Here is a 15,685-nt window from a genome sequence, read left to right as displayed (position 1 = left end):
AAAGATTTTAATTTTCTTCTTAAACTGAGTTAACACTAATTCATAAAAGTTTTCAATGTTTTCAAAAACTTCCATCTTGTTTTTTAACAAATAGCACCAAACTGCTCTAGAATAGTCATCAACAATAGTTAAGAAGTATTTAAAACCATCCCTGCTAGTGACCTTATAAGGACCCCAAACATCTAAATGAACAATATCACCTACATTTTTTGTTTTGTGTTCACTTAATGGAAAAGGAACCCTAGTTTGTTTAGCCCTATGACAAATTTCACAAGGATGCTTAAACACATCAGTAACACCTATTTCATCTTTTAAAATTGACAAGACCTGATCAGCAGGATGACTAACCTGCTGTGCCACAAGTTACTGTTATTCATACTATTAAAACACAAATTCACAGAATTACCATTCTTATTTACAAAGTACAGCCCATTGTCCTGTTTACCAGTCACCAGGATTCTCCCTGATTTCGAATCCTGAAGTAAACAAGAGTACTCATTAAAAATTACATTAATTTTACTATCTTTAGACAGTTTATGCACAGACAAAAGATTCACACTGTAATCAGGTACAAAGAACACATCATTCAGAATAACACCTTTAGCAAGACTAATGCTACCAATTTTAGTCACTTTAGCTTTAGTTCCATTAGGATGAGACACAGTTAAATCATACTCAGATACATCAACACAATTAAACATATCTTTATCAGTTTTCACCATGTGTTGGTTTGCACCAGAGTCACAAATCCAATTGTAATCAAAACCAAAGTTAATTAGACTAGAACAGCAAACAAATTTACTCATAGCACTAGCAACATTACTAGACTCACCTCCCATATTAGACCCTTGGGAATCAGTACTAGTTTTTTCACCAACAAGACTTAGAAGCTTTGCAACCTGTTCTGGAGTAAAAGGAGACACAGAGGGAACAGATACAGAAGAAGCATTTGATTTATTATTAGAAAAATTCTTTCCACTCTGAACTCCAGGTTTCTTTTTGAAACCTGAAGGATACCCAATCAATTCATAACATCTATCATTAGTATGACCAAGTTTATTACAATGTGTACACTTAAGGTTAGGGTTAGGACCTCTAAACTCTTTTTTCCTTTGATCAAAAGATGGGTTTCCTTTAGCAACAAAAGACACATTTTGACTTTTTGTTCCTGTACTTGCATTTCTATGTGATTCTTCCCTAGACACAATGGAAAAAGCAACTTTAACAGTGGGTAATGGTTCTCTAGTCAACAAATTTGTTTTTACAGGTTGATAGATATCATCTAAACCCATAAGAAACTGCATCAGTTTTATCAACATTGAAAAATCATTATAATCTTTTGCAGCTTGACAAGAACATGTGGGCAGTTGAACTACAGCATCAAACTGTTTCCACATTGTGTTTAGTCTATGATAGTACTCAGAAACTGAACTTCCATTTTGAGTAATACAGTTAATCTTTTTATATAAATCATAAACTATAGAACCATCAACCTTGTCATAAGTTTCTTTTAGATCAATCCAGACTTCTGAGGCTAACTTAGAGAATACTTGCCCTAAGTATAGCTCCTCAGAAACAGAATTTAACAACCAACTTAGCACAACAGAGTTACATCTGTCCCACTGACTACTTAGGACATCATCATCAGAATTCTTTTTACATTTACCATCTATGAATCCAAATTTATTTTTGGCTTCAAGAGCCAGTTTCATAGCACTAGACCAAACCCTATAGTTTTCTGTTCCTTTTAGTTTTATACCAACAATTGTTAAAGAACTAGAATCACTAGGATGTAAAAACAAAGGATCACCTATATCAAGCTTGCTAATCAAAGTCTGAGACGACCCAGAACTATCACCTTTATCACTCATAGTAAAAAATCAACAGATCACACCAAAACACACAAGAGAAAGACACAACAAACTCTAAGGCGAAGCTGTATCAGTGTCCAGATTCCAGGTTCGTCACTTATAGTGCCTGGACAGGTCTTAATACAGGAGCCAAACAACCTAAACAGATCAAAACAATAACAGTAATTAACAAATCAAGAAACAATCAAATGCCGGTCCTTACCACCCCGACTTCAACTAGATCAACAACAACCAATAAAGAGGGGAGAAAGAATAATCTCACAGTGGGTGCAAGCAATCCAAAAAACCACCAGATCTGAACAGATCTGAAGTTTTAACTCAATATCAAGAATAATACAACTGGTCAGTTTGCCCTAAATCTTCGAGGATTTAGAGACCAACACAGTTCTTCAACAAGAAGCAAGAAACCCTAGCTAGGGTTTGAATACCAACAACCTCCCAAGATCCAGAAGAGCTAACAATAACAGGTATAGATCTGCAACTTGAAGCAGACCTACACAAAATAACAATCAAATCAGATCAAGAAAACAGCGGAAACAAGATCGGATCAAGAGCTCAAAAGCTCTGATACCATGTAGAAATTTATAGTTGATACCAAAACACTAAACAACAACAGAAATAGCGACAAAACAAGTGACAAAATCTTATTAACCCAACCCAAAGAAATTTACCCCCCAGAATACCCTAGATCTTACAAATTAGTAAGATCTGAATCAATACAAAATACAACAGTATCAAGATGATCATCCACTGATGATCATCAACATAACCAGACAAATCTCTCAGATACAGTTGAGAGATTATCACAAATCTTCAAAAATACAACTGAAACCCTAACAGAGAATACAGAGAAGACAAGCGTAGAAACTACGAGAACTGAACAACTTGAATGATTGAAGAGAGAGACAAAAGCTTTTATACTTAGAACTTTCACTCAGGTCCAGATCTAACAGCAACCGTACGAAACAGCCCTCCAAGTTACACTTTGCCCCTTAGATATTTTCTGTAACAACAACAACAACTTATAAACACAGTTAAGCCCAATAAACAGAAGCCCAACATAACCAGGCTAAACTATTAGCCCAACTGTAACAACCCAATAGAATGACAGAATATTATACCAATAACAACAATATTTTTAACACTTTCATTACAGAATATGTAAATGTATGGAAGTAATTATGTATACATTTAAAATATATTGAGCCAGTTATGCTTTTGGTCTCAGGGTGGTGCTTGTATCGCATGTAACGAAGTGACAAAAGTGGCGTTGCCGCCGCAACGCGCGGCACGGTAAAAATCTAGTTTGACTAAATATCCAAATGTATTCAAATTCAATTCCTAACAAACACTACAAATCTCATATAAGTTTAACACGAAACACTACAATATCTCACACATTGGTTGGGACGACTGTACACATGATGGTGGATGTGTTGTGCTACAGTGGCCGGTTTGGCAGCAAAACACAAGCAATGGAGATAGATTAAAGGTTGAAGCACGGCAAAAGGCAACGAATGATCAATAACTAGCGACGAGGGCTCGACCCAGCTGTGATTGGTGGTCGGTGTCCATATTGTAAACATCCAGATGCTTTAAATTTTTTTCGGTTGTATCCGCTTCTTGCTAGCCCACTTTTATTATTAATATAAAATAAACTCTCACATTTAGAAAAATTAAAAAAAATTACAAGGCCATCGGTAATCAATAAATCCATCGCATAATAACAATAATGTCGCAAAAACATCTCAAAAATCAATCCATCACAAATTTGCCACAATCATTTCGTCATAAAACTGTTGCAAATCCATCACATAACATTCAGATCTCAAAACTAACTAGCGACGAAACTATTGCAACAATTATTTCCGAGCGTAGTGTTTTCGTATCATTCTTTATTGATTTTAAATTACACATTCTTAAAGTTACACGTCCAGGGAACGTAGCATGCATGCATGCATGCCTCAACCTACGTGTCCTTCGCAAATCACACACAACCGCTATTCTCACATCGTACATCACCAAATAACCTCAATTAACTATTAACCGTCACAACCATTCAGAAAAAACTAATAACGGTCACATCCATTCAAAAAAAAAAGAGAGAAAACTATTAACCGCCATGCAACCGTCGTACAATCTCCGAACTGGCACGTACCCCTTCATACTTGTATATAAACAACTTAAATGCACACTTTCAGACAAACAAGTGAGATACACATAATTATTACTCAGTTAACTGTCCGATCTAAACCAATTCGAGAAGAAGATATGGAAAACAACATGGAGTACGGCTGGGGCGTTGGATCGGTCGTGGCGATGCTTTTGGTGGTCGGATGAATGTTGTTTCTGCCGCTAGGGATGGGACCAGTGGCACCACCGTCGATTCCAGTGATCGTTCTGGTTCCAGTGTTCTTGGTGGTAGTTATCATCTTTCTCTCCGTTGCCTCCAACCCGAATCGTTGATTTGTTTTGTTCTTCTCGAATGTATCTCCGATATGATATTATTATTAATATTATGATTCTATGTTTGGATTGATTATCATTATTATCATCATATTATGTGTTGTTTTGTTATGTGAGTTGAATCTCATTTTGCTTTTGTTGATCCAAATTTTGATGTTATCAGAAATATATAATCCGTTCGTTTTTTTTATTTGTATGCCTGTAAGATTGGTGTTATATTTTAACTTAAAATTTTTAAGTGTCAAGTTTTAATGATTATGGTGGCTTTGATATTTGTATTTTTGAGATTCTGTACAATGCAATTGTCATCAATTTGTCTATTGATGATGAGCGTGGATATATTTTTGAGTTACTTATTTGGAACGCATCCTTTTTAATTCTGAATGAAAGATGTGCTCTAAGTACATACAAATTAGATGATTTAGATAAAATAATCTCATCTTTACGTTTATTCAATTCCCCATTCATTTTAGCAACTTTTAATCTAAACATCCTATTTATATTTAGCCTGTTTTTTTTAATGTAATTGGTTAAGTCAAATTTTTTTTAAAGCGAATGTCTGCAATTGTTGGTAAAGCGTTTAATTTATCATATTATTATTAAATAGAAAAACGTGTTCGATCGATGTAAAATGGGGAAACTATGTGCTTAATATTTTTATACTATAAATAACCAAGTTTTTCTTCCATTAGTTATATCATATGCATAGGGTGATTTTCAAAAAATTTCTTCTTTCATTTTTTTCATTTTCATTTTTCATCTAACATCTAAAGCTTTTCATTTTAACTTTTTTTTATTCATTTACTTTTAACCCAAAGACTTTCATGTTTTACAATTTAACATCTAACACTTTTTTATTTTCAACTTTAATCCTCTATACTTTTCATCTTTTACAAGTTTTTTGTTCTATGTTTCGTTCAAAATTTGGCAAGTCAACACGCTGCAATGTGTGTGTATGGTTCAATGTTTTTTGTCTGTTTTTCTTATTTGACAGGCCAGTTGCAACACGTCTATTATTCTTCGTTTGACAAGTTCATTCTAATGTGCGGGTCCTAAATTGACTTAGTTTTTTCTTTCTAAGTTTTACGTTTCAGTCTAATTTTTCGCATTAATATACCGCAACGGGTGTGCATGATTCAATGAATTTACATATGTTATTCGTTCAGAGTTATTTTACTCTTTTTATGTATTTTCTTTTACGAGCTCTTCTGTTGTTGGTGGTGTGGCATTGGGCTACTTGACACGATTTTACACACGTGTTCAGCCTATTAAATTTTTTACTAAAAATAATTTGTTTCAAATTTACCCCTATACTTCCTTTACTTAAAAACTACTTTTAAGTGCATATTTTTATGTATGTGTCGGTACGAAGGATTTTCTCTATTCGACATAAACTTTTTTCTAGAAATAAGGCAGATCAAATATAATATTTTTTTGTTTAAAAAAACATTTTACATCCATACTTATATGTACGTTTTGGTATAAATTCGAGTTGGTGTATGTTTCAACTTTTAACGTAAACTTTTTTTTGGGAAATGAGTGAGGTCAAATATAATATGCTTCCTTGCTTATTATATGAATGTTTTCCAAATTTTGTTTTGAACCGAGTGGAGTCAAATTGTGGTTTCTTTTTTTCCCTTTATTTCCAAAAGTTCTAATTAATCTCTTTCGATTATACATGTCAGTTTTTCTGTTATACCTGTTATGTTTTCTATGATATGTCGAAATGCACGTTTTCATATAGTTAACACATCACATAATGTTTGGACTAATCCATTCAATGTTTGCGATGTACCCGCGCCGCAACGCGCACGGGTCTTATTGCTAGTTAAGGGTAATTTTATGTTTAAAATCAAGAGTATTTTAATTCTTTTTAAGATTCTTTTCTATCTTATTATTAGGTTCACAGAGAACAAAACTTTCCAAACATTACTTCAAATTTATTTGTGGATTATTATGGTCTATCGCGTATTTATAATCGTTGGCGATTACCACAGCCTATCTACTGCGTTTAATAAACAATCAACAAGCGTTCGCAGATTACCGTGGTCTACAGAGATTAATACATCGTTTACAACCATTCGCGGATTACAACTGTCGAGGATGATTAATATACATTTTACATCGTTATTTGCATATTACCGCGTTCTATCCTAAAGATAAGAAAAATTTACACCGTTGGTCCTTGTGGTTTCTGCCAAATTTCAATGTCGGGTACTAATAGTTTATTGTTGCAAAATCATGTATTAACGTTCTAATTTGTCACAATGTTTAGTACTAGCAGGGCCGTCCCCGAGAATGATAAAAATCTTTTGGGCCCCAGCAAGATAAAAAAATTGGGCCCAAACCTATAATATAAACTCATCAATTATATATCAAGAAATCACTATACGACGATCATTGTTATAAAATAAACAAAACAAAAGTAACGTAACAAAATGATTGAATTTACTTAAGTGAATCGTGCGGCTCTCCTAGCGTTTTTGGAAGCAAAACTCTCGATCAAGTCTTTATATTCCATACCTTCTAATATTTCGTTTTCAATAGATATCATCGCCAATCTGTTAAGTCTTTCTTGCGACATCGTCAATCGTAAATAAGTCTTCAACAACTTCAATTTTAAAAAGCTTCTTTCCACCGATGCCACAAAATAAAAGTTTCAAACATGTAATTTAAATAGGCCCCTCTCATTGCTGGTTAAATAGAAGTGCTATCTCAAAGGATACAAGTGGGAAAGATGGAGTCTTCTGTTGTCGGTGCATTCGTTATGAAACTATATATGAACTGAAGTCTTCACTCAATGTTATGAAACTATATTAACTGAACCAAAGAAGCTAATGATAGCTATATATTTTATACATTTGCTGAAGTGATTTTACTTTTTCTAACATAAGGGCAGAGTCCTCAACGAATGCACCGTCAACTAAGACTCCATCAATATAAAACAACATTATCCTATTAAACAATTTGTTTAATTATAACATCAATTATTAATTATTAATATTTTTTCTCAACTACTAGTTCTTTCTATTAATTAAAAAGGCACAATTGTTTGTTCTGTTGGTCATCCACTTTAACCACACTTTAAGAATTGGAGTTGGGGCCTGGGTCGTTTGTTGATGTAAAACATTAAAACAAGTCTCAAAATCAACTATATGTCCAGCTAATAAAAAGAAACTGAGAAACATAATAAATTTGATTTACCTTTTATGTGATATTGAAACCTAGTCACTCAAATTTTGAGTTGTTTCTTAGATTGATTGCAAGAATATAGAAACCCTAGTCACTCAGATGGTTGTTGATGTCGATTTCAGAGATGACGCCGTGTTTTTATGCACTCAACTATCAGATTCAGAGATGAAGATACAAATGGGATTGTTGCTGTTCATTGCTGCTGTTCATTGCTGTTGTTCGCATACTCCGTGTTTTCCTTTTTGCGCTCCAGCATTCCCCAAGGCCCACCATATATACTAAAATAGTTTTTTAAATTTTGGGCCCCTTAAAGCTTTTGGGCCCTGGCTTTAGCCCGGGCCGCCCAGCCCAATAGCCGGCTCTGAGTACTAGGGCCAAATCTTGTTAATTTTTTTGTTAAATCTTACTAAAATGACTAAAGTACTCTTTAATAATTAAAGTTTTTAGTCATTTCGTAAAACTTAGAAACCGCAGGGACTATATGTGTTAAATAACCAAACTTGTTAAATTAAACAAAAAGAAACCCCCCTTTCAGGGGGTCTTCTCCGGCAAAGTCGCCAGATTTCCGGCTATATCGGATCCGTAAAAATTGTCCGTTTAACTCGTTTTTTCCTTAATGTTTATCTCCATCATAATCAAAACTAACAACTCGTTTGTGGGGTGGGGTTCTAGAGTGAACACTAGTGTATTTACGAACTGAGTGAATAAATCCTGACCATTGATCTACACACGTGTATGGCCAGGATCTCATCATCAAATCGTAAAATACACTAGTGTATTTCACCATCAAATCCTGGCCATTGATCTACACACATGTATGGCCAGGATTAGTTCACTCAGTTCGCAAGCTACACTAGTGTTCACTCTTGAACCTAATCCCTCGTTTGTTGTAACGCCCTAACACGTTATAACTGAAAAGACGCAGCGGAAATACGTACCACAAAATTCTTTCATTATAAACGTTTTGACTTACTTGAAAGTTCATTATAAAATAACACTTTTACAATATATGCATAACTTATGTCTATCAATTTACATACACAAGCATTCCCGCACAATCCATCTAGTAACTCGGTCTTTGATCGCTACTCCTTGTGATGAAAATCTATGACTCGTACTACCTGCACCCACCACATACATCGAAACTTTAGCATACATTATATACAAACAAGATTCTTAATCGTGTAGTCTCGATATGTTCTATCCACATATTCTTTCCATCCCGTTATCTTTCTAGATTTAGTCATCCCATCCGGGTGTCTAATCCTTAGCGAAACCTCGATGGAGTACCTGCACTACATTTCATTCTCGAGGCACACTGTTAATAACGTCAATACTTAAGTGTATTGAAACCACGTATGCATTACATACATAACTATGTACATACATACTGTTTTGGTCAAAAATCTAATGAGGATAATGCAACCAAACTCTTAGTTATGGGGAATGATGCTTGAAATGAAGAACAATAATAAGGATCACTTCGATGTAAATTGCACAAACAACACAAGGATTTGTACGAGGAAAAAGCCCTTGATCAATGAATGATCTCCGGCATAAAAAACCTCGGGTGATGGAAACTACCGATCACCAAGCTCAAATAAATCAATAAATGTTTACAACTTCGGATAGTGACGAGCTAGGTACAAGGATCACTATGGTTAACTGTGTAAAAGTGTGTGAAAACTGTTAAGTGTCTGCTGAAAGCTTCAAGAATGTAATCGTACGAGAATGTGTGTAGCTGAAAGTGGCTAAGTATTCTAAAAATAGCTCGTCACCCCTAAAAATAAAAGCTAACTAAGCTAACAAACTATCCGATTTTTGTGCCATGCTCCCACGTTCTCCACAACGTCCATTTCCATTCAAACATGTGCGAAATACCCGTGGAATATTCCATAGTACGTTGCCAAGACCAAGTCAAGCCTATTACTCCTGCAAAACAATACAAAACATGAATGAACAATCGTTAGTATGAGGATCCTTAGGGTGATCCATGATCCTGATCCTGAAGGTCTTCTGAGGATCACTATTTGTCACAGAAGTAAGGATCACTATTAGGATAACAAGTAAGGATCACTAATTGTTAGAAAATCCTCCCCTAACAATTGCCCCCAAAATATAAGGAGTAATATGTAAAATGAACGAGTTATGTTTTCTTGATCTTATCCGTAACTAACTTAACGGATATATAGCCGTTAATGTAGAACTATTCGTTGCAACTATGACGTCACAGAAGTGACACCCCTGCAGAATCATGATTATAAATAGGAGATATAGATAGGATCGTTTGCATTTAAAATCCAGAGTTACTCCCTTTATAACTGCATTCCGAAGATAAACAGGTACTCATCTTCTTCCTTCTTTTGCTCTGTTTTCCTTCTCTTTTCATTATTCTGTTCAAAATGTTGCTCCGGAACTCCCCATCTAAGGATCACACGAAGAACAGCCCACTAAAGAGCCAGGGAATCATCGAAGATTCCATAAAAGAACGATGTTGCTTCTCCGATCCGCAAATTGATAGGATCCGCTACTACTTCCCGGCAAACACTGTGTTTAAATCGTTTGACCCCAACGCCCTCAGTGATCATATTTCTGATAACTGGGTTGCATTTCCTGTTACCCCGTTCACCATAGGCTACACATATCCCTTTCCAGCTTTCACCCAATCTTTCTTTTCCCTAACCGGCATATCTTATATCCAAGCCATGCCGATGATCTGGAGGGTTTTGTACACCCTTGAAAGGATCATCGAGCAGGAGGGGATAGACTTAGGCATGGCAGAACTGGGAGAATTGTACGAGCTCACTACCTTTGGCTCCCATCGTTATCTGTTCAAACGTAAACCTGGTGAGGAACACCCGATCTTCAAAGCTACCAAGAATGATACCAACTGGAAGCGACGTTTCTTTTTTGTCAAGAGAGATTCTATCCCTGATGGGAAGGATCTACCCAAGGAGTGGGCTACCCATGGTAGGATGGAGGATCCTGAGGAGGATCACCAGAGAACTTATCCTTTGATGTAAAGATCACTGACATTCTTTTGCTTTCTTGTTGTGCAGCTATCTCCGTTTCACATCTTAGACTGACTCCTGCTGCTAAAGAGAGACTCGCCGCATTCAAGAGGCTTGATCCTGAAACAAGATCTTTCAAGATAACCACCCAAGATTCTCAGGAAGTATCCTCAGGTTCTGTCACGATGTCAAGTAAGTATCGTTGTTTAAAAATTTAAATAAATAATGAAATATAAGTGAAATTGGGATACTTATCTTGTTTTGGTTGTGTAGGTGCTGGAAAATCCACCAAGTCTGCGTCAAAGTTCAGTGTCACCGATCTCACCACCGTCAGATCCTCCAAGAGAAAGGCTCCTACCAGCCCGACAGCTTCGGTCACCAAGGCACCCCTCAGAGGAAAGGGAGGCAAGAAGAGAAAGGCCTCTGAAGCTGAGGATCTGCAAGGTCTCCCCTTGATCTGCCAACAATTCCTTGACTACTTCAGTGAGGTAAGGATCACAGTCCCTGCTCTTATATCCTGCTGATATGAGGATCACTTGGTTCTAACCTTATCCTTTGTCTTCTTTGCAGAAATTTGCTGAGATTGAGACCTATGTTGGCCACGTTGAGGATCAGGATAGCAAGATTGCTGATCTTCAACAGGTTGCAGTGCTAAAGGACCTCAAGATTGCTGATCTTCAAAAGGATCTCCAGAATGCCTGAAACGAGACGGCCAAGGTGTTGATCAACTTTGACTACGAGAGGCATGAGATCACCGAGGATGCCAAGGTCTCCGCCGCCATAGCAATGTACAAGACCAAGCTGCAAATGGCCCTGGAAGCTCAGGATCCTGCTTTTGACAAGAGCACCTGGGATGTGGAGGGCTGGAAGGCAAGGCTGGCTGAGCTGGAGGATGAAGAAGAGGCTGAAGAGATCCTTACCATTGAGGCTGGAGGCAAGGGTGAAGGTGGTGAAGCAAGTGGAGCCGGAGGTGGTGATGCAGCGAAGGTTTAGGCTGTAGGATTGGGCGATGAAGGAAACTTCTAGACATAGCCGGAGCCCAATTTTTTTAGTTTGATGGTCGTTTGTTGAACAATTTAATGGTTTGTATTTCGAACAATAGTTTTTAGGATTAGGGATCTAGGATCCTTCAGACAATAAGCAGGGTTGCAAATGGTGGAGGGATCCTCTGTTTGGGGGATGAAGCCATTGTGATCCTGCCGCCTTTACATTCCTGCACTACTTTGAACCTATTATCATGGACACCCTTTACCTACCCCAGCGGACGGGCCACGTATTGTTGGTAGATGCTCGGGGTAGGTAATTTTGACAACCTTTGAAGGGTTAGTCTTTTTGTTAATAAATAAAATCTTAATCTTTCGTCGCTTATCTTGTGTTATTATCCTTTTGGTTCCTTTAATTCTCAATTGTCTTGATGTACACTAAGCAATTTTGAATAAGTCAGATTGAAAACATTTAGGATATGATCCATGATCAAATATCCTATAGTTGAAAAATCCCAAAAAGTAGTATATGTTTTAAGGATCATAAGTTTAGTTGTCAAAGTATAAGGGTTATTCAAATAATCAACGAATAGAATTGAAATAGTTAAGGATCATACCTAAGGATCCAAGTTAGGATCCTAACCATAATCAGGATAACTATAAGATAAACCTTAGGGAGAGGTAAGGATCAAGGATCCCTAGTTGTTTAACTTCAAGGACCTGAAATAGAGCATAACTTGGGACTAAGCCAATATAAGATAAGAGTTAGCAACTGGGGACAAGCCCAAGGATAACTGGGGACAAGCCCAAGGATAACTGGGGACAAGCCCAAGGATCGTTTGTAAACTGGAGTATGGCCCTAACTGGCGACTATCCAAACTTAGTGACATGATAATGCCAAAACCTTAGCTAACGTGAAAACGTTAGAAACCTTAGGAACGGATGTATGGTACGTCTTGTTTTGGTTAAAAATCACACAAGGATAATGCAACCAAACTCCAAGTTACGGGGAATGATGCTTGAAATGAAGAATTATGATAAGGATCACTATGAAATGAATTGTATGAACAACACAAGGATTTATACGAGGAAAAAGCCCTTGATCAATGAATGATCTCCGGCATAAAAAACCTCGGGTGATGGAAACTACCGATCACCAAGCTCAAATAAATCAATTAGAGTTTACAACTTCGGATAGTGACGAGCTAAGTACAAGGATCACTATGCTTAAACGTGTAAAAGTGTGAGAAATGCTAAGTGTTTGCCGAGAGCTTTGTGACTGCAATTGTACGAGAGTGTGTGTAAGCAAAAAATGGCTAAGTGTTCTAATTTTAGCTCGTCACCCCATTTAAATATGAAAGCTAAACTAAGCTAACTAACTGCCCGACTTTCATGCCATTCTCCCACGTTCTTCCACAACGTCCATTTTCGTTCAAATGACTGCGAAATGCCCGGGGAATATTCCATTGCAACGTTGCCAAGACCAAGTCAAGCTCAACACTCCTGCAAAATAATACGAAATACAAACAGTCAATTGTTAGTATGAGGATCCTTAAGGTGATCCATGATCCTTAAGGTGATCCATGATCCTGATCCCTGAAGCTGCTCTGAGGATCACTATCTGTCACAGAAGTAAGGATCACTTGTCAGGATAATAAGTAAGGATCACTAATTGTTAGAAAATCCTCCCCTAACAATTGCCCCCAAAATATAAGGAGTGAAATGTAAAAGTAACGAATTATATTTTCTCGATCTTATCCGCAACAAACTCAACGGATTTATAGCCGTTAAATTCTGACTAGCCGTTGCTTTGTGACGTCACAGAAGTGACATATCTGCAAAAATCATGTTTATAAATAGAGATAGGGATATGATCAAATGCATTTAAATTCAAAGCAACTCCCTTTATAACCGTGTTCAGAAGATCAACCAGGTATTCTCCCTTTCATCTTCTCTCTTGTTTGCTCTGTTTTTCTTTCTTTCTACTATTCTGTTCAAAATGCTACTTCGGAACTCCCCTGCTAAGGATCACCAGAAGAATAGTCCACTAAAAAGCCAAGGAATCATCGAAGATTCCATAAAGGAACGATGCTGCTTCACCGATCCACAGATTGACAGGATCCGTTATTGCTTCCCGGCGACCACTGTTTTCAAACCCTTTAACCCCAATGCTCTCAGCGATCACATCTCTGATAACTGGGTTGCATTCCCTGTTACCCCATTTACCATAGGCTACACATATCCTTTCCCAGTTTCACCCAATCCTTCTTTTCCCTGACCGGCATATCCTACATCCAAGCTATGCCGATGATCTGGAGGGTTTTATATACCCTGGAAAGGATCATCGAGCAGGAGGGGATAGATTTAGGCATGGCTGAGTTAGGAGAGCTGTATGATCTGACCACCTTCGGTTCCCATCGCTATCTGTTCGAACGAAAGCCTGGGGAGGAGCATCCAATCTTCAAGGCCACCAAGAACGACACTAATTGGAAGCGACGCTTCTTCTTTGTGAGGAGGGATTCTATCCCTGATGGGAAGGATCTACCCAAGATGTGGGCTATTCATGGTAGGATGAAGGATCCTGGGGAGGATCACCAGAGAACCTTTATTCTGACATAAAGATCACTGACCTTTTATTGTTCTTTTGTTGTACAGCTATCTCCGTTGCACATCTCAGACTGACCCCGGCTGCTAAAGAGAGACTCTTGGCTTTCAAGAGACTGGACCCTGAAACAAGAACTTTCAAGTCTACCACCCAAGATTCTCAGGAAGTATCCTCTAGTTCTGTCACGATGTCAAGTAAGTATCCTTGTTTAAATATTTAATTAGATAATGAAATTCAAGTAAAATTTAGACACTTATCTTGTTTTGGTTGTGTAGGTGCCGGAAAGTCCACCAAATCAGCTTCGAAGTTCAGCATCACCGATCTCACCAATGTCAAATCCTCGAGGAAGAAGACTCCTGCTAGCCCCACTGCTTCAATCCCAAAGGCACCCCTCAGGGGGAAGGGAGGCAAGAAGAGGAAGGCCTCCGAGGCTGAGGATTTGCAAGGGCTTCCCTTGATCCGCCAACAGTTCATGGACTACTTCAATGAGGTAAGGATCATTGTCCCTGCTTGTACACCCTGCTTGCATGAGGATCACTTGGTTCTGACAATATCCTTGTTTTCCTTGTAGAAATTTGCTGAAATAGAGACCTATGTTGGCCACGTTGAGGATCAGGATAGCAAGATTGCTGATCTTCAACAGGTTGCTGTGCTGAAAGACCTCAAGATAGCCGATCTTCAGAAGGATCTCCAGGCCACCAAGAATGATGCTGCCAAGATGCTGATCAACTTTGACTATGAGAAGCATGAGATCACCCAGGATGCTAAGGTCTCCGCCGCCATAGCAATGTACAAGATCCAGCTGCAAATGGCCATGGAAGCTCAGGATCCTGCTTTCGACAAGAGCACCTGGGACGTGGAGGGCTGGAAAGCAAGGTTGGCTGAACTGGAGGACGATGATGAGGCTGGGGAGATCTTGACGCTTGAGGCTGGAGGCAGTGGCAAGGATCAGGGTGGTGAGGCAAGTGGAGCTGGTGGTGAGGATGCAGCGAAGGTCTAGGCTGCAGGATTGGGCAATGATGGAAACTTCGAGACTTAGCCGGAGCCCAATTTTTTTGTTTAGTGGTTGTTTGTTTGAACAGTTTGGTGGTTTGTACTTAAACAATAGTTTTTAGGATTAAGGATCTAGAATCCTTCAGACAATAGGTAGGATTGCATATGGTGGAGGGATCCACTGTTTGGGGGATGAAACCATTGTGATCCTGCCATCTTTATTTTCCCGCACAACTTAAAACCTATTATCCTGGACACCCTTTACCTACCCCAGCGGACGGGCCACGTTTTGCTGGTAGATGCTTGGGGTAGGTAATTTTGACAACCTTTGAAGGGTTAGTCTTTTTGTTAATAAATAAAACTTTAACTTTTTGTCGCTTATCCTGTGTTGTTATCCTTTAAGTTCCTTTAATTTTTAATTGTCTTGATGTACACTTATTAAATAAGCAATTTTGAATAAGTCAGATTGAAAACATTTAGGATATGATCCATGATCAAATATCCTATAGTTGAAAAATCCCAAAAAGTAATATATGTTCTAAGGATCATAAGTTTAGTTGTCAA

This window comes from Helianthus annuus, chromosome 9 (genome assembly GCF_002127325.2).
Source record: "Helianthus annuus cultivar XRQ/B chromosome 9, HanXRQr2.0-SUNRISE, whole genome shotgun sequence".
Lineage (NCBI taxonomy): Eukaryota > Viridiplantae > Streptophyta > Magnoliopsida > Asterales > Asteraceae > Helianthus > Helianthus annuus.
Note: the sequence above shows the minus strand (reverse complement) of the source record.